Below are 19,480 nucleotides of genomic sequence, written 5' to 3' on the forward strand. Positions count from 1 at the left end.
TCTGATGAAGGGTCTAGGCCTGAAATGTCAGCCTTCCTGCTCCTATGATGCTGCTTGGCCTGCTGTGTTCATCCAGCTTTACACCTTGTTATCTCAGATTTTCCAGCATCTGCAGTTCCTACTATCTCTCAGTCTACATAGAAAGCTGTTTAATCTTATTCTCTGTTGCATGCAAGATGAACTTAGCTGTTTGCACAAGCTAAGGTCTCCTATGGGTGCTATTGACCGTATGCTCATTGCTTTGCATGGAGCCTGTGTGAATTCACCCATTTTCAGTGATGCCCCTTACCTGTCTCTTCCATGGTGCAGTTGGAAATGTAGATGTGCTTATTCTCCTCCAGTTCTTTCCACTACCTTCTGCAGAAAGAAAGAAGGAAGCATGTCTATCAGCATCCTACAATATGTTTGGGTGGTGTGTCTGTCATAGTTATATAGATACCAGCATGTGAGAGGTGTGAATGTGAGACTTGCAATGCTCTTAATTGTGTGAAGGTGAGTAAAAACACATGATTTGAAGGGTTGAATACTAATCTATAGAAAATGTTGGTAAATGGATGCCAAGTGTGTACTGAATTGGGTAGTGGTTGAGGCTAGTGGAGCAGTCAGTTGGATATGCCAATTGACGATGAACTCAGCTTGACAATGTGCATCAGATCATGCAGTGTCATGTACTTACATTTTTGAAGTAACAATCTGGCACTGATCTCTGCTGGTACTTCATGCCACTACCTCTTGAACATGTGTTTAAAATGCTTCATAATCCCTACAGAATGTCTTCTCCTTCTTTCTATGTCTTGCACTAAGGTCTCTACTGCATTGCCAGAAAATCTTTGTTGTCTCATTTTTAAAAAAATTTCTATGAAGTAATATGTTATACTCTGTCACCAATAACAAATACAGCTTCTATTTACATTGCACCTTCAATGTGATAAATATTCTAATGTGCTACATGTGGATAATATAAAACAGAAGTTGTCACTGATCATTATAAGGAGATATTAAGTCAGATGACCAAAAGTTGGATCAAAAGGGAAAGGTTTATCCCACCTTGAAAGAAGAAAGTTAGGTGAGGAGGTGGAGTGATTTGTCAAGGGAAAGCCAAAACTAATAGAGAACTTAGTAACTGAAGGCATGGCCACAAATGATAGACCCATTAACTCAAATATGCGTGAGGCCAGGATTAGTTCAGCACAGATATCTTGCCAGGTTGTGAGTTTGAAAGAGGTTATGGAAATCGAAAGGGATGAGTTTACAATTAACTGAACCATGTTGTTTTGGAGAGTTTTTGGGTTGGAGGAGATTACAAAGATATTAAGGAGGGAGGTCACTTTTAGATGAGTTGATATCTTTGGGGTTCTAGGGCTGGTACAGATTACAGAGATAGGGAAGTGCGAGGCCATGGCCAGAATTTTAAATTGGAGACACTGCTTAACCATAGGCTAATATAGGTCAGAGATCATGGGTAGTAGGCATGATCAGAAATAAAGCATAAAAATATGTGCAATGTAGAATTACTTACACCTAGAAACCTGAGTTTATATCTCGTGTGAGTTTAAATGAGAGTACTGGTTATGTAGTTTAAAGTGAAGTGAACAAAATGTTCTTATTTCCTACTGTATGAGCTTCTCGCTTAGCTTTCTGTCCATTGTTCTTTTGCCAAAAACAAATCAATTAGGTAGATGAGGCTATTCAATTGTAAATGCAAGCTAAAATGCCTCAAGATAATTTTGTTTGAAAATCAGATCTTGAATAATTATTTAAAAGTTGTACGGCAAACTAATACATTTTTATTAACTACAATTTTAGAAAGCCACTTGTATTTCAAACTGCACTATGGTAAAGGTATTACCAAGTGTATTGTGCAAAATGTTAGCAATATATAGTGGGTGAACTTGTGCCTCCACATTCACTGAGGGATTAATAAATGACCAATAACAAATATGATTTCAAGATCACAAATTCATTAATCTGTTCCATGCTACCTATATTTCATATATATGTTTGAATCAAATCATTCTAAATATTTTCTCTTCACAGAAACCTGTATGCTATGGAGATAAAAATGTCACAAAATTTGCACAAACACTTGATTTTGGTATAAGCGATAATATTCTGAAATAATATTGAGAAAGGGACCTACTGTGAAGCATTTACTGCCAGATTAGCTACTCAATATGGTAATATTCATAACTTCCTTGATTTTTTTCTAAGGATCCCTCTTCAAGTCACTTCATGAACAGAATGTTTATGATAAGAATATTATCTCTTCGGGTATCCTAGTCTGAAAACTAAATCTATATTGTCAACATCAGCTTAGAACTAGTGTGTATTCCACCTTTAATTATAATAAGCACACCTGTACTTTAAAAGAACAGTCACATTCTGTTGATCTCTAAATAAAATTCAGTTTACAAGGCAGTTATTATCACTTACTCTGCAGATAAACAAATTCTTCTAGATATTGTTTTCAATCAGAATTAAGACCTTACTTCTGAATCATCAAGAAAGATGAAGTTGCCATTGAAGTGCTGCTAGACCCACAGCAAAGTAATATATTATTATTGTACACTTTTCTTAAGTTTGTGTTTCATCAAGGTCCTTTTCGTGTAAACATGTTTCTGATATTATCCTACAAACCAACGTTGAAAAATGAGGTCAAAATTTATCATTAATGCTTCAACAAAAATGACTCCTCTCTAAAGATTGGCTCACTGCTGTCACTAAAATTCAATACCATGGAGAACTATTTCAAAAGTAGTTGATTTTTCAAATAGATTTCTGCATCAGCTGCACCATATAAGATGGATCTTTGAACATTCTTGCACTTTCTTGCCATCTACCTCTTTCAACTAACTAATAGGAATCTTGAGAATTGGGCAAATTTAAGCAATAAGGCATTTTTGCATTAGTCCAAGCTAAAAATAATCTACATGATTCGTTTTATCAGTATTGCTGTTCATCCGGAAGCTTTTTATGACTGTCCACTGACTGACTGTCTCCAAATGACTCCATAACATACAGTGGGTGGTGCTAATTGCTAAAAGCTTCCAAATATTATCTCTTTCAGGCCCATGTACCACATCACACTCGACTCTTTGTCCCAATTATTATATTATTATTACATACATTCATCTTTTTATTATGTACCTCTATATATGACCATTTACTCCCTCAAAGTCTGACTGTGCAAATTCAGTTAGGTTGGAGGGGTCATAACTTTCCCTGAACATGTTTTCCTATGACTCGGAAGAATGGTGGACTTGAATGCTTTGGTTCTTGACTTGAATTTCTTCCTGAAGATCTGAGGTTTGCTGTTCCTCTCAGATTTCAGGTTCAACATCTGGTTCATTCCAACAAATATATGGATGTCTTTCTCTATTGAGATAAAATTCCTGCTATTTCATTTTGCAGTACCTTCTGCTGTATACAATATGCAAGATTTTTGTTGATTTTTGTCACATTTGATGTTCATACTTTTTCAGTTTTGCTCATGTATCCATACTTTTTTAGCATCCCCAACTTTGGTAAGTTCTTAATATTATCTTGTATTAAAATTCTTAGATTGTTGCTTTCTGTAAGATTCCTCTTTATCTTGTATTCTTTGATAATCTTTTGATTTTAATCTTGGAAATAAATGCTTAGGAGGTAAAGGAATTTGAGATTTGAGCTTTCCTCCCATTAATAATTTGGAACCAACAACACTGTTGCACTTGGTCCAGTGTTTGACTTGAAATTCATAGGATGCTCATTGACATAAATGTCTGTATTCCAAAATGTCTGATTGAGATTGTTGCTATCACCAAGAAAGATTTTTGCTTTTTTTTCAGGCCAAGACTGTTCTACTTCATTGATAGCTTTTTATGTGAAGAAATTATTTTTATGCTTTTCAGTGTCAGTGTTCTGCTTTTACACTTTTGCTACAGTAAGCATTCTGTTTTAAGGCAGGACATCGTTCACGTATGCAAGACTCTAATATGCCGTGTCATTGTCTAGGATTTCTGTCATTGTGTGTTTCTCCTCCTGGCTATATATTCTTTTCTTCGGTTTCTTTCTCAGTCTTGTTTCCAAATAAATAGGAGAAAGTTTAAAGCTTCAACACATGTTAATGTGTCAATAAAACCTCAGTCCAACTTAAGTTGGTAGGGAAGAAATGTAAATATAAGTAATATAGACAGTTCGCTTGAGAAAAATGATTTTCTTGTAGAAACACCCACCATTCCACCATTCTGATTCATCTTGACTGTGATACCCAACACCTCATCCCTTTCCTCTATTCCCACAAAACTGGTGACCTCTGAACATCCCTTAATGGTCCCAATCCAGCTGATTTTGTTATTTGTTTCCTCTTCTTAGGTACTGTCCCCTTCCTGATCAAATCTGCGAGATTACATTTACAAACATCATTTCATGGCAAACATACAAATGAAGGGGTTTTACCTCCGGGTGCATCTTGGGAGCACAAGAGTCCTATGATGCTGATGGATGAACCTCAACAACAACCAGAGCATCTATTTCCAGGTCTGCTTTGGAAAGGCATTTTCCAGAAAGAGGTAAATAATGATGTTTTTTCAGCCAGATCTGTGTTCGGGGCAACATGTAAAAGGGGTGAGATCCTCGGAATGTGGGAAGAATTTGGTGGGTAGGGAACTCCCCACCACCCAAGCCATATCATTGAGCTTGTTTGAAAGTTCTGGCAATAAGACATTCTGTCAAATGATTTTCACAGTCTGTTTAGGTTAGCAAACAAGATTCTTTGCCTGCAGAACTTTGAGGACACAGACATTTCCATTGTGATTTTCCAGCAGAATGGAGCACTCATGATAACATGACCAGATTCATCCTTTGCAGCAGCAGGGACTTGTAGAACCTCAACAGATAGTGACACCTGGTGTTTGTGCTCTGAGCTCTACGTACAGTTTATCACAATCACACATCTATGCATATGTTCCTTTGTATTTCTTTTGTTTTTTTTAATATGTTCCTCAATTCTTTAAATATATTTGATGATTGATATATGTTTGGGACCAGATATGGAGAATGGAAGATAATTTGCCCTCGGCAACAAGTGCTCACAGACATCTTAGGTGATAGAGCGTTTAAATATGGATCATTGGGATAGTGAATAAAAGTAAAGTCACCAGAGTCCTGCTCTCTCATTATAGAGAATCAACCGGTGGTGAGTTTATCCCAAGGGTCACCGTGCCTTGGGCAAGGGGCAATGTTGAGAAGGCAGGACCATCATGGTAACTCAGCCAATGTGGGGATTGAATCTGCACTGTTAGCATCAACCATCCAGCCAACTGAGCTAACCAACCTCAATAACATTGGGATGGGATTTTCCCACATTAGTCAATGCTTGTTATGCTACAGGGCAGCCAGAAGAGTGACCAGTCACCATGGCTGTCTTTACAAGATCTTTAATTATCAGATTCCGAGGGTCCTGATCAAATAGCTTTGAAGACCATTTTTATTGAGAATTCTGCAGCAGGAGTGTGTTAGACTTGATTAAGGGTATTTTGCTAGTCCACTAATTATTACTATCAAATAGATGATGACAAATAGAAGATTCTGTAAACTTGTTCCTCTCCAATCAAGAATGCAAGTCTGTAGAGAATTGCAAAATCATCATGTCTCCTATCATTTTATAACATGTTGTTTCCAGGTGAAACACTGTGACTTGTCGATCTACTGTGCTTTGGCTTTTACTTTTTCTGATTTTGATTCTTCATAACCAGACTGATAGCTGTTTGAGAAGTATTGCCTGTCAGATTGTTATCTGCGATCAGAGACTGGGAATTACTGATTATATTGTACATATTGAAGTGAACAGATTTGTTGCTTTCTTGGAGCATCCATATTTCAGATTAATTTATCCATGATAAAGTCACACTTGTTTGATAAGAAACATCAACTTACCGATTAAAAAGAAAGAATCTACAGTGCTCCAAATCATAATAATGCTTGGCCCTACCAAAATGCATCTAAGATATTTCGAAGAAATAAAGTTTTTCAGAAATTGGAACAAAGTATCTATGTTAACTTAAAGCGTAAATACAATTTGTAACATTTCAATGCATTGAAAAATAAAACAGACAATGTTCTTAGTGTTAACCTCATTACAAGGAGACTCCTAAGATGGCCAATGACCCACATTTAATATTAGGTTACAAGGATTTTTGTTTCTAATTGCCCCGTCAAAAATCACATAAAACAAAATGAACTTTATGAACAAATTCTTCGTTCTGCAGCTCTATTTGACATGTATTTCACATGGCTCACAACTAGAGAGTTTGTTTACATCACTGACTTAACATCTCCCCTGGGATGATGTAGCAAATGTAAAATGTAATGTCCTCTCTCTGATTAAGTGTCAGTAGCTATTACAACTGACAAAGTGTGAATGGCACAAAGTAAACCCATTTACTAAAACATCAAGATATTGTTTATTGTGATATTTTTCAGATATTGAAAGAGACTGCTTTTACAATAAGGCAAGGAAGCCACGTAATCCAGGGATAATCGCATGGCCTCCACTATAAATGCATAATTTGTACTTTCATTTGGAATGTAGATAGCAGATCCAAAATGATTTATTTCAACTAATATCAAGGATTCTAATTATTTCCTGAAAAGAACTGCAATGATTCTGATCATTTTATATTTGCTTTTAAATAAATATTATTTATGTTTGGTTATTGTCTTGCATTAATATTCATTACATCTCCTTGATTCTGCATATTACTTATCCTGAAAATAAATTTATCCTGCACGCATTGGTGCGGTTGTGTTATTTTTCAGGTTTTAAGATGGTGAAAAAGTAATAATTTTATCTATTGCCCACAATATCATGTACTATTTATTGTTAAACCTAGGCACAGTAGCACGGTGAAGAATAAAGATATGAATTTTAGTTTATAAGTGATTTGTGGGAATTAACATTTGGTCATGATCATCAAAGCTGGGGAAGATGTGGAAAAGAATTCTAAATTGTAATAAATAGTGCCAATTAGACCATAAGATATGGGAGCAAAAGTAGGCTATTTGGCCTATCACGTCTGCTCTGCCATTCAATGAGATCGTGACTGATCTGAAAAAATGTCAACTCCACTTTCTTGTGTTTTTCCTATAACATGTGATTGCTTTAATGATTAAAAATTTGTCCAGTTTAGCCTTGAATATACTTAACAGTCCAGCCTCCACAGCCCCCTGTGGTAATGAATTCCACAGATTCACTACTGTCTGAGAGAAGAAATTATTCCTCAAATGTCTTAAATATGCGAGCCCTTGTTCTGAAATTATGCCCTCTGGTCCTAGACTCTCCCACACGGGGAAACAACCTTGCCGCATCTACCCTGTCAAGTCCTCTAATAATCTTGTACGTTTCAATAAGGTTGTCTCTAATTTTTCCATATTCCAACAAGTACAGGCCCAATTTACTCAATCTCTCTTCATAAGACAATTCTCCATGTCTTCTCTGGATTGCATCTAATACTAGTATATCTTTCCTTAGATAAGGGGCCCAAGACTGTGCAGTTCAGTTTTGGTCTGACTAGTGCCTTATATAGTTTTAGCAAAACCTCTGTACTTCTATGTTGCATTCTCTTTGAAATCAAGGCCAATATTCCATTTCTCTTCTCTCTCACCTGCTGAGCCCAGATGCTAGCTTTTTGTGATTCATGGATGAGGTTTCCCAAATCCCTCTCATCTGTAGCTTCCTGCAGTTTTTCTCCATTTAAATAATATTCAGATTCTCTATTCTTCCTGAAGTGCATAACCTCACATTTTCTCACATTATGTTCCATCTGCCACTCAACTTAACCTTTCCATATCCCTCTGTAGACTCTTTGTGTTATCCTCACAATTTGCCTTTTCATCTATTTTTGTATCATCTGCAAACTTGGCAATAGTACATTCACTTTCCTCATCTGATTCATTAATATGTATTATAAATTAAATTGGGATAGCTATCATCCAACGTCCAAACAGATGGTTTAATGTTCACATTTGCGTAAATAACTAGTAAACAAATGCTTACAAAACAAGGAAATAAAACGACAAAAAATGATTTCACTCCTGCCATATGGGAGCTATGGTGATATGAAACTGAAATGCATGAATTGTCAATACAATAAAGTCTTGGTGTTGTGGATGATACATTCTAGAGGATATTACAGTCAGTGATTTTCAGGAATGATGAAAGTGGCTGACTGCATATGTATAATGCATGACACAGGCACGATGCACTCACTTACCACTGGAAAACCGCAAATCAGTCAACATTGGAATTGCAGTGGATGAAAAGGTACTTAACAAGTATCACATAGATAAGCAAATTAGTAAAGGTGGGGCACATGAACAGAGGGACTTTACTGTCTTGAAGAGGAGCTTTTCAGATAGGACACTGAAGCAAAGGACATACAAAGCAGAGAAGTGCTTGGAACAACAGCAGGAGCGGAAGAAGAACACCATCAAGCAACAAGTGAATTTATGGTGATGTGGAATGAGAAACCACTTGATATGATCTGTAATTCTGCAAAGACTAATATTAAAGAATGGTCAAGATAATTTTTACAGGCACTTGAGTTGTTGATATGCTGTCAGAGATGAGAGACAAAGGGAAAGTTAAAAAGGGTCCGAATGTCACTTTGTAATCAGGTTTTCTGCTTGAATTCTGTGCCCAAAAGTAGATTCTTGGTGATTATTTGCCAAAGTGCTGGTTTTTACTATGATTTGATTGAAGAGCAACATTCCCTCTAAGCTACTTGGCTGCTTGGAGATTCCACACATGCCAATCAGTGTGTCGACGCATTGGCTTCTGCACATGGAGGTTGTTGTCACACACAGATCATGGAAGTCCACACAGTGGGAAAAGAAATGAGGGGATCATTGGTGAGGAGGCAGGCCCCAAGTCTCCTTCCACAGGAATTGAGAATGAATCCAGTGTTGTTGGTGTTAATCTGATTCACATGTTAGCTGACTCAGCTAGCTGGCTCTTCAGTGATGTATTTTAGAGTGGCATGCAATGAGCCGTGCACATTATAACTAATTAAAACAAACAATTCTCATTGCTTTTGAGTTCACATCAGAAAGGTATAAAGATGTAACAGAGGGCTTATTACTGTAGTTGGAAAACTAGGGCTGAATTTTCCCAATTCTTTAGAGATAGGATGGAAGGCTGGAGGTCTGGTAATATGGCAAAGGAAGATACCAGAAGGGAACCTGATGGCTTCCCACTCTCCTGGCATACTAACAGCAGAGGGACACTCAGACCCATGACCATCAGCCAGGCAGTCTGTTGAGTACTTCAGTGTCCAATTAAGGGTCCCTCCCATCCATATGGCACTTTGTTCCCATTGAGAGATGCCATTGTTGTACAAAGAACAAAGAACAAAGAAAATTACAGCACAGGAACAGGGCCTTCGGCCCTCCAATCCTGCGCTGATCCAGATCCTCTATCTAAACCTGTCGCCTATTTTCCAAGGATCTGTATCCCTCTGCTCCCTGCCCATTCATGTATCTGTCTAGATACATCTTAGATGACGCTATCGTGCCTGCCTCTACCACCTCCGCTGGCAACGCATTCCAGGCACCCACCACCCTCTGCGTAAAGAACTTTCCACGCATATCTCCCTTAAACTTTTCCCCTCTCACCTTGAAATCGTGACCCCGAGTAATTGAGTCCCCCAGTCTGGGAAAAAGCTTCTTGCTATCCATCCTGTCTATACCTCTCATGATTTTGTAGACCTCAATCAGGCCCCCCTCAACCTCCGTCTTTCTAATGTAAATAATCCTAATCTACTCAACCTCTCTTCATAGCTAGTGCCCTCCATACCAGGCAACATCCTGGTGAACCTCCTCTGCACCCTCTCCAAAGCATCCACATTCTTTTGGTAATGTGGCGACCAGAACTGTACGCAGCATTCCAAATGTAGTCGAACCAAAGTCCTATACAACTGCAACATGACCTGCCAACTCTTGTACTCAATACCCTGTCCGATGAATGAAAGCATGCCGTATGCCTTCTTGACCACTCTATCGACCTGCGTTGCCACCTTCAGGGTACAATGGACCTGAACACCCACATCTCTCTGTGCATCAATTTACCCCAGGGCTTTTCCATTTACCATATAGTTCGCTCTTGAATTGGATCTTCCAAAATGCATCACCTCGCATTTGCGTGGATTGAACTCCATCTGCCATTTCTCCACCCAACTCTCCAAACTATCTATATTCTGCTGCATTCTCCGACAGTCCCCTTCACTATCTGCTACTCCACCAATCTTAGTGTCATCTGCAAACTTGCTAATCAGACCATCTATACCTTCCTCCAGATCATTTATGTGTATCACAAACAACAGTGGTCCCAACACGGATCCCTGTGGAAGACTACTGGCCACAGTTCTCCATTTTGAGAAACTCCCTTCCACTACAACTCTCTGTCTCCTGTTGCCCAGCCAGTTCTCTATCCATCCAGCTAGTACACCCTAGATCCCATGCGAAATCACTTTCTCCATCAGCCTACCATGGGGAACCTGATCAAACGCCTTACTAAAGTCCATGTATATGACATCTACAGCCCTTCCCTCATCTATTAACTTTGTCACTTTCTCAAAGAATTCTATCAAGTTGGTAAGACATGACCTTCCCTGCACAAAACCATGCTGCCGATCACTAATAAGCCCATTTTTTTCCCAAATGTAAATAGATTCTATCCCTCAGTATCTTCTCCAGCAGCTTCCCCACCATTGACATCAGGCACACTGGTCTATAATTACCTGGATTATCCTTGCTACCCTTCTTAAACAAGGGGACAACATTAGCAATTCTCCAGTCCTCCGGGATCTCACCTGTGCTCAAGGACGCTGCAAAGATATCTATTAAGGCCCCAGCTATTTCCTCTCTCACTTCCCTCAGTAACCTGGGATAGATCCCATCCAGACCTGGGGACTTGTCCACCCTAATGCCTTTTAGAATACCCAACACTTCCCCCCCCTCCTTATGCCGATTTGACCTAGAGTAATCAAATATCTAACCTTAACCTCAACATCTGTCATGTCTCTCTCCTCGGTGAATACCGGCACAAAGTACTCATTAAGAATCTCACTCATTATCTCTGACTCCTCGCATAACTTCCCTCCTTTGTCCTTGAGTGGACCAACTCTTTCTCTCGTTCCCCTCTTGCTCCTTTTGTACGAATAAAAGGCTTTGGGATTTTCCTTAACCCTGTTTGCTAAAGATATTTCATGACCCCTTTTAGCCCTCTTAATTCCTCGTTTCAGATTGGTCCTACTTTCTCGGTATTCTTCCAAAGCTTCATCTGTTTTCAGTCGCCTAGACCTACTGACCTCCACATCGCCGAGGCCAGATGCCAACTCTCCGACACCGCCTCCTACCGCCCCCTTGATCATGACCCCACCCCTGAGCACCAAACCATCATCTCCCAAACCATCCACAACCTCATCACTTCAGGTGGCCTCCAACCTCATCGTTCCCCAACCCCGCACGGCCCGCTTCTATCTCCTTCCCAAAATCCACAAACCTGAATGCCCTGGTCGACCCATTGTCTCCGCCTACTCCTGCCCCACCGAACCTATCTCCAACTATCTGGACTCCATTTTCTCCCCCTTGGTCCAGGAACTCCCTACCTATGTCTGTGATACCACCCACGCCCTCCACCTCCTCCAGAACTTCCAATTCCCCGGTCCCCAACACCTCATCTTTACCATGGACGTCCACTCCCTATACACCTGCATTCCCCATACAGATGGCCTAAAGGCCCTCCTCTTCTTCCTGTCCCGCAGGCCCGACCAGTCCCCCTCCACTGACACCCTCATCCGCTTAGCCGAACTCGTCCTCACCCTCAACAACTTCTCTTTCAATTCCTCCCACTTCCTACAGACAAAGGGGGTGGCCATGGGTACCCGCATGGGCCCAAGCTACGCCTGCCTCTTTGTAGGTTACGTGGAACAATCCCTCTTCTGTACCTACACTGGTCCTAAACCCCACCTCTTCCTCCATTACATTGATGACTGTATCGGCGCCGCCTCGTGCTCCCACGAGGAGCTCGAACAGTTCATCCACTTCACCAACACCTTCCACCCCAACCTTAAGTTCACCTGGACCATCTCTAATACCTCTCTCTCCTTCCTGGACCTCTCTGTCTCCATCTCGGGCAACCACCTAGAAACCGATGTCCATTTCAAGCCCACCGACTCCCACAGCTACCTAGAATACACCTCCTCCCAAACACCTTCCTGCAAAAATGCCATCCCCTATTCTCAATTCCTTTGCCTCCGCCGCATCTGCTCCCAGGATGAGGCATTCCACTCCTGTACATCTCAGTTGTCCTCGTTTTTCAAGGACCACAACTTCCCCTACTCAGTGGTCGAGAACGCCCTCAACCGTGTCTCCCACATTTCCCGCAACTCATCCCTCACACCCCGTCCCCGCAATAAGAACAAAAAAGAAACCCCCTCGTCCTCACGTACCACCCCACCAACCTCCAGATCCAACGCATCATCCTCCGACACTTCCGCCATCTGCAATCCGACCCCACCACCAAAGACATCTTTCCCTCTCCACCCTTATCTGCTTTCTGGAGGGACCACTCTCTCCATGACTCCCTTGTCCGCTCCACACTCCCCTCCAGCCCCACCACACCCGGCACTTTTCCCTGCAACCGCAGGAAGTGCTACACCTGCCCCCATACCTCCTCCCTCACCCCCATCCCAGGCCCCAAGAAGACTTTCCACATCAAGCAGATGTTCACCTGCACATCTGCCAATGTGGTATACTGCATCCGCTGTACCCATTGTGGCCTCCTCTACATCGGGGAAACCAAGCGGAGGCTCGGGGACTGCTTTGCAGAACACCTACGCTCGGTTCGCAATAAACAACTGCACCTCCCAGTCGCGAACCATTTCAACTCCCCCTCCCATTCCTCAGACGACATGTCCATCCTGGGCCTCCTGCAGTGCCACAACGATGCCACCCGAAGGTTGCAGGAACAGCAACTCGTATTCCGCTTGGGAACCCTGCAGCCCAATGTTATCAATGTGGATTTCACAAGCTTCAAAATCTCCCCTCCCGCTACCGCATCCCAAAACCAGCCCAGCTCGTCCCCGCCTCCCTAACCTGTTCTTCCTCCTACCTATCCCCTCCTCCCAACTCAAGCCGCACCCCAATCTCCTACCTACTAACCTCATCCCGCCCCCTTGACCTGTCCGTCCTCCCTGGGCTGACCTATCCCCTCCCTAACTCCCCACCTACTCTCACCTTTACTGGCTCCATCCCCGCCTCTTCGACCTGTCTGTTTCCTCTCCACCTATCCTCTCCTCTATCCATCTTCTATCCGCCTTCCCCTCTCTCCCTATTTATTTCAGAACCCCCTTCCCCTCCCCCATTTCTGATGAAGGGTCTAGGCCCGAAACACCAGCCTTTCTGCTCCTATGATGCTGCTTGGCCAAATATATCAGTTCACTCAACTTCCCAGAACGCAATTCGAAATGAAGAACTTACCTTCCCGGCAGCCCCCTGGTCCTCGCTCTCACCGCTCCCGCTGCTGCTGCAAAAGTGGAGGAAGACTACCAGCTAGATGAATCTTTCCAACCTTTCAAGAAGTTCCTTACTGGACACTGCATAATTATAGACACACCTGCAGCTAAAGTGCCACTGCTGTATTGTGAATCTCCCCACTTGATTACCAGAACCTGCTGCCTGTCTGGTTCCCAAAAACAATGCCTCACTTCTGTGTATCAACAACCACCAGATGTGGTTCACTTTCAGCAATGTCCCTTTCTAGATACTTTGATCAATCTGTTCATATGAGTTATTGAACACCTCTGAAGCAGGTGGGTTATGAATCCAGGCCTTCTGTCCCAGAGTTAGAGACATTACCATTGTGCTACAAAAGCTCCCCAAACATGTTCCTTTCTCTGCTGAGTCTGAAGGTCTGTCTAATTGCCAGTGGTATAGGATAGACCACCAGAGAATTTAACAAGGAGACATTTGTCTTACATCGTAAGATATAGTTTTTTGCATTGTAGCAAAGAGTCCAATTGAAATTAATTAGGTAGGTCACAACTATTGGAAGTCAATTATGTCATGTCTGTCTCTATCAGGACATTGTGCAAGACTAACAGTTTCTCCACCCAAAGACTGTGTGAATCATAAGGTTGGGTGGAGTGACGAGCTGTTTTAGAACCATTGCATGACACAACACTTCCACCCCATTTTAGGAGTTGATCCAACTGAACCATACGAGTCAGAATTTAAAAAAAACAGAAAAAAGGGGCAGCACAGTGGCACAGTGGTTAGCACTGCTGCCTCACAGTGCCAGGGACCCAGGTTCAATTACCACCCTCAGGCAACTGTCTGCATGGAATTTGCACATTCTCCCCGTGTCTGTGTGGATTTCCTCCAGGTGCTCCAGTTTCCTCCCACAGTCCAAAGATGTGCAGGCTAGGTGGATTGGCCATGCTAAATTGCCTGTAGTGATCAGGGATGTGTAGATTAGGTGGGTTATAGGGGGATGGGTTTGGATAGGTGCTCTGAGGGTTAGTGTGGACTTGTTGGGCTGAAGGGTCTGTTTCCACAATGTAGGGATTCTATGATCCATATAGTTTCACATTTATAGACGGTATTTTCCTTCAGCCATGGCACCTAATCTGAGAGACAATGATATTTATTTCCTCATCAAGCTTAAAATTAACAAAATATCATTGACATAAATTAGTTCCATGAAATTTGAATTAGAAAAATGACTAGTCATTTGGAATACTAATTTCAACCAAGAATGCTACTGTTATATTTTCTAATGAAGGTGTATCACCTCATGCAGGTATCTTTCCTGATGGGCATGGTCTGTCCTCATTAATCTCATTGTAAGAGTAAACATTTAGCCTCTTGCTGCTCTACAACTGTGGCCTACTTCTAAACATCCTCTGAAGTGACCTACAGACTTACAGATTTGGTATTCTTTTGTCTTTGCTGGGTATTGCATGTATCAGCAATGCTCTACTGTTCAATATCACTGACACTGACTCTTAATATATGCTGTTAGGTTTATTCTGTGTTGATTTGTCACCTGCCTTGTGACAGCACCTGCACCTGAAAACTATAAAGTTTCAGTTGTTCCGTTCTGTGAATTAGCATTGAGCTTCTCCTCCCAAGATCTGTCAGTGAGTTTTTCTGGTTTCTACTTTTAACACAAACTGAATAGTTTCCACCAAAAATAATGTTTTCTTGCACTATGAAATCTGACAATACAGGAGTAGGCGATGGCCAAGTGGTATTGTCGCTAGACTATTAATCCAGGAAACCCAGCTAATGTTCTGGGGACCCGGGTTCGAATCCCACCAAGGCAGATGCTGGAATTGGAATTCAATAATTAAAAAAATTATGGAATTAAGAGTCTACTGATCACCATGAAATCATTGCTGATTGTCAGGAAAAACCCATCTGGTTCACTACTGTACTTCAAGGAGGGAAATCTGCCTACATGTGACTCCAGACCCACAGCAATGTGGTTGACTCTAAATTGCTCTCTGAAATAGCCTAGCAAGCCACTCAGTTGTACCAATTGTTACAAAATCCACAAGAAATAAAACTGGACAGATCATCTGGCATTAACCTAGGGACCAGAAAAGTAAACGGCAGAAACAGCCCTGTTGACCCTACAAAGTCCTCCTCACTAACATCTGGAGGTTAGTGCCAAAATTGGGAGAGCTGTCTCACAGAGTAGTTTAGCAACAGCCTGACATAGTCATACTCACAGAATCATACCTTACAGATAATATCCCAGACACCATCTCTGGATATGTCCTGTCCCACCAGCAGGACAGACCTAGCAGAGGGGGTAGCAAGTGGTATACAGTCAGGAGGGTGTTGCTCTAGGAGTCCTCGACATTGACTCTGGACCCCATGAAGTCTCATGGCTTCAGGTTAAACATGGCAAGGAAACCTCCTGCTGATTACTACATACCGTCCTCCCTCAGCTGATGAATCAGTACTCCTCAATATTGAACAACACTTAGAGGAAGCACTGAGAATGGCAAGGGCACAAAATGTACTCTGGGTGGGGGATTTCAATGTCCACCACCAAGGTGGCTCAGCGGCAGTACTACTGATTGAACTGGTCAGGTCCCAAAGGGCATAACTGCTCGACTGGGTCTGCAGCAGATTGTGAGGGAACCAACAAAAGGGAAAATCATTACTAATCATTACTCATCCTTACTAATCTGCCAGCTGCAGTTGCATCTGTCCATGAGAATAACTTTCATCATGTTGTGTGGCACTATCACCATGCGAAATGAGACAGACTTCGCACAGATCTAGCAACTCAAGACTGGGCATCCATGAGGCGCTGTGGGCCATCAACAGTAGCAGAACTGTATTCCAGCATAATCTATAACCTCATGGACCAATATATCCCCCACTCAACCATTACCATCAAGCCAGGGAATCAACCCTGGTTCAATGGAGAGTGCAGGAGGGCATGCCAGGAGCAGCACCAGGCATACCTGAAGATGAGGTACCAACCTGGTGAAGCCACCAAACAGGGCTACTCGCACGCCAAACAGTGAAAACAGCAAGTGATAGACAGAGCTAAGCGACCTTACAACCAATGGATCAGATCTAAGTTCTGCATTCCTGCCACATCCAGTCATGAATGGTGGTAGACAATTAAACAACTCACTGGAGGAGGAGGATCCACAAATATCCCCATCCTCAATGATGTGAGAACCTAGCACATCAGTGCAAAAGATAAAGCGGGAGCATTTGCAGTAATCTTCAGCCAGAAGTGCTGAGTGGATGGTCCAACTCTGCCTCCTCCAGTTGTCCCCAGCATAACAGATGCCAGTCTTCAGCCAATTCAATTCACTCCATGTGATATCACAGTTGGAGACATTGAATACGGCAAATGCTACAGGCCCTGTCAACATTCCGGCAATAGTTCTGAAGACTTGTGTTCCAGAACCTGCCGCTCCCCTAGCCAAGCTGTCGCAGTGCAGTTACAACATTGGTATCTACCCGACAATGCGGAAAATTGCCCAAGTATGTCCTGTCCTAAAAAGCAGGACAAATCCAACCCAGCCAATTACCGCCCCATCAGTCAACTCTCAATCATCAGTAAAGCAATGGAAGGTGTCGTCAATAGTGCTATCAAGCAGCACCTTCTCGGAAATAACCTGCTCTCTGATGCCCAGTTTGGATTCTGCCAGGGCCACTCAGCTCATGACCTCATTACAGCCTTGGTTCAAACATGGACAAACAGCTTAATTCCAGAGGTGAGGTGTGAGAGACAGCCCTTGATATCAAGGCTGCATTTGAACGAGTGTGGCATCAAGGAAGCCGAGCAAAACTGGAATCAATCGGTATCAGGGGGCAAAGTCTCTGCTGGATGGAATCATACCTGCACATAGGAAGATGGTCATGGTTGTCGAAGGCCAATCATCTCAGCTCCAGGACATCTCTGCAGGAGATCCTCAGGGTAGTGTCCTTGGCCCAAACATCTTCAGCTGCTTCATCAAAGACCTTCCCTTTATCATAAGTTCAGAAGCGGGGATGTTCGACGACGATGTGCAGGTTAGGTGGATTGGCCATGCTAAATTGCCTATAGTGTCCAGGGACGTGTAGATTAGGTGGGTTGTAGGGGGATGGGTCTGGATGGGATGCTGTTAGCATCAGTGTGAATTTGTTGGGCTGAAGGGCCTGTTTCCACACTGTACGGATTCTATAAAAAAAATCTGGACAATGTCCAGGCTTGGGCTGATAAATGGCAAATGACATTCACGCGACACAAATACCAGGCGATGATCATCACCAATAAGAGGCAATCTAACCAATATCCATTGACATTCAATGGTGTCACCATCACTGAATACCCCACTATCAAAATTCTGGGGGTTATCATTGATCAGAAACTCAACTGGACTCACCACATAAACCCCACAGTGGTTACAAAAGCAGGCCAGAAGCTAGGAATACTGCGGCGAGTAACTGACCTCCTGACTCCTCAAAGCCTGTCCACCATCTACAGGTCACAAGTCAGGAGTGTGATGGAATACTCCCCACTTGCCTGGATACGTTCAGCCCCAATAACACTGAAGAAGATTGACATCATCCAGGGCAAAGCAGCCCGCTTGATCGGCACTCCATCCACAAGCATCCACTCCCTCCACTACCAACACTCAGTAGCAGCAGTGTGTACTATCTACAAGATGCACTGCCGAAATTCACCAAGGATCCTCAGACAGCACCTTCCAAACCCACAACCACTTCCATCTAGAAGGACAAGTGCAGCAGACATATGGGAACACCACCACCTCCAAGTTCCGTTCCAAGTCACTCACTATCCTGACTTGGAAATATATTGCTGTTCCTTCACTGTCGCTGGGTCAAAATCCTGGAATTCCCTCCCTAATAGCATTGTGGGTCAACCCACAGCAGGAGGACTGCAGCGGTTCAAAAAGGCAGCTCACCACCACCTTCTGAAGTGCAACTACGGATGGGCAGGAAATGCTGGCCAGCCAGCGACGCCCAAATCCCACAAATGAGTAGAAAAAAAAACTGATAAATAATTGAAATATCATTTTTTCTCTTATGAATTCTGATTTCAATGACCTATTGTCATAATTTTTCATTGATCACTAGATACCCCTGGAAGCTGAACTCTTCAGTTAAATCTTGCCCTTTCAAGAATTTTGTTCATTCTCAGATTAAAGTAATTATCAAAAGCTTTCACAACTGTGCCAAAACAATCTATACTTCCTTTGATATTTTACTTCCAAATCTCCCAGTTGCCCCTGTAGAATGTTCTTCTCTTAAGTTTCTATCTCTTCCTTCTGAGACTAGTTTTTTTTTCTTTTATTTCTTACCAATTCAGGGCGAAGATTTTCTTCTGAAGTGCTGATTTCATTCCTTTGCAGTTCACACAGGTACCGCTGAATGTTTATCAGTCTTCATTGACTGCTGATTGACTATGTCTCCTTAAAGTTATAATGTTCTTAAACTGGTAAACTCAATTGCTTCAGGAGTAAAAATATTCTAGGTTGAATGGATTCTCTCCATTGAGTTTCCTGATCACCATTGATCATCATTCCAAGTTGGGTTCTCAGTACCAACCATTTTAGCAGTTGGAGGTTGAGACAGTTCACTGCCACCTCTCTTCCATTTTATGCTGAGTCAACGTCCTGTCAAGCCATCGATGATAGCAAATAGTGCACCAGAGAGTCTTAACCAGAATAAACACTTTTATTACTGTGACAATGCTGTGGCTTTGAGAGGTATATTTCATCCTCGTTTCTTTAAAGAGAGAGATTGAACAAGAACTGGTGAGCGTCTGTGGTAACATTTACAGCTAGCGATGCCTTGGGCATTTTTTTAAAGTTGGAACAATAGAAAAGCCTGGATGGGTGTGGCCACTTCTAACAAACCAGGATTTCTAGGATAGTAGAAACTGCAGATGCTGGAGAATCTG

At 42.2% G+C, this 19,480-nt stretch overlaps 1 pseudogene; it reads right to left on the minus strand.

Annotated features, from left to right (window-relative positions):
• Window positions 1–19,480, minus strand: part of LOC125486043 — a 102,310-nt pseudogene that overhangs the window by 42,832 nt on the left and 39,998 nt on the right.

This window comes from Rhincodon typus, chromosome 25, assembly GCF_021869965.1.
Source record: "Rhincodon typus isolate 14 chromosome 25, sRhiTyp1.1, whole genome shotgun sequence".
Taxonomy (NCBI): Eukaryota; Metazoa; Chordata; class Chondrichthyes; order Orectolobiformes; family Rhincodontidae; genus Rhincodon; species Rhincodon typus.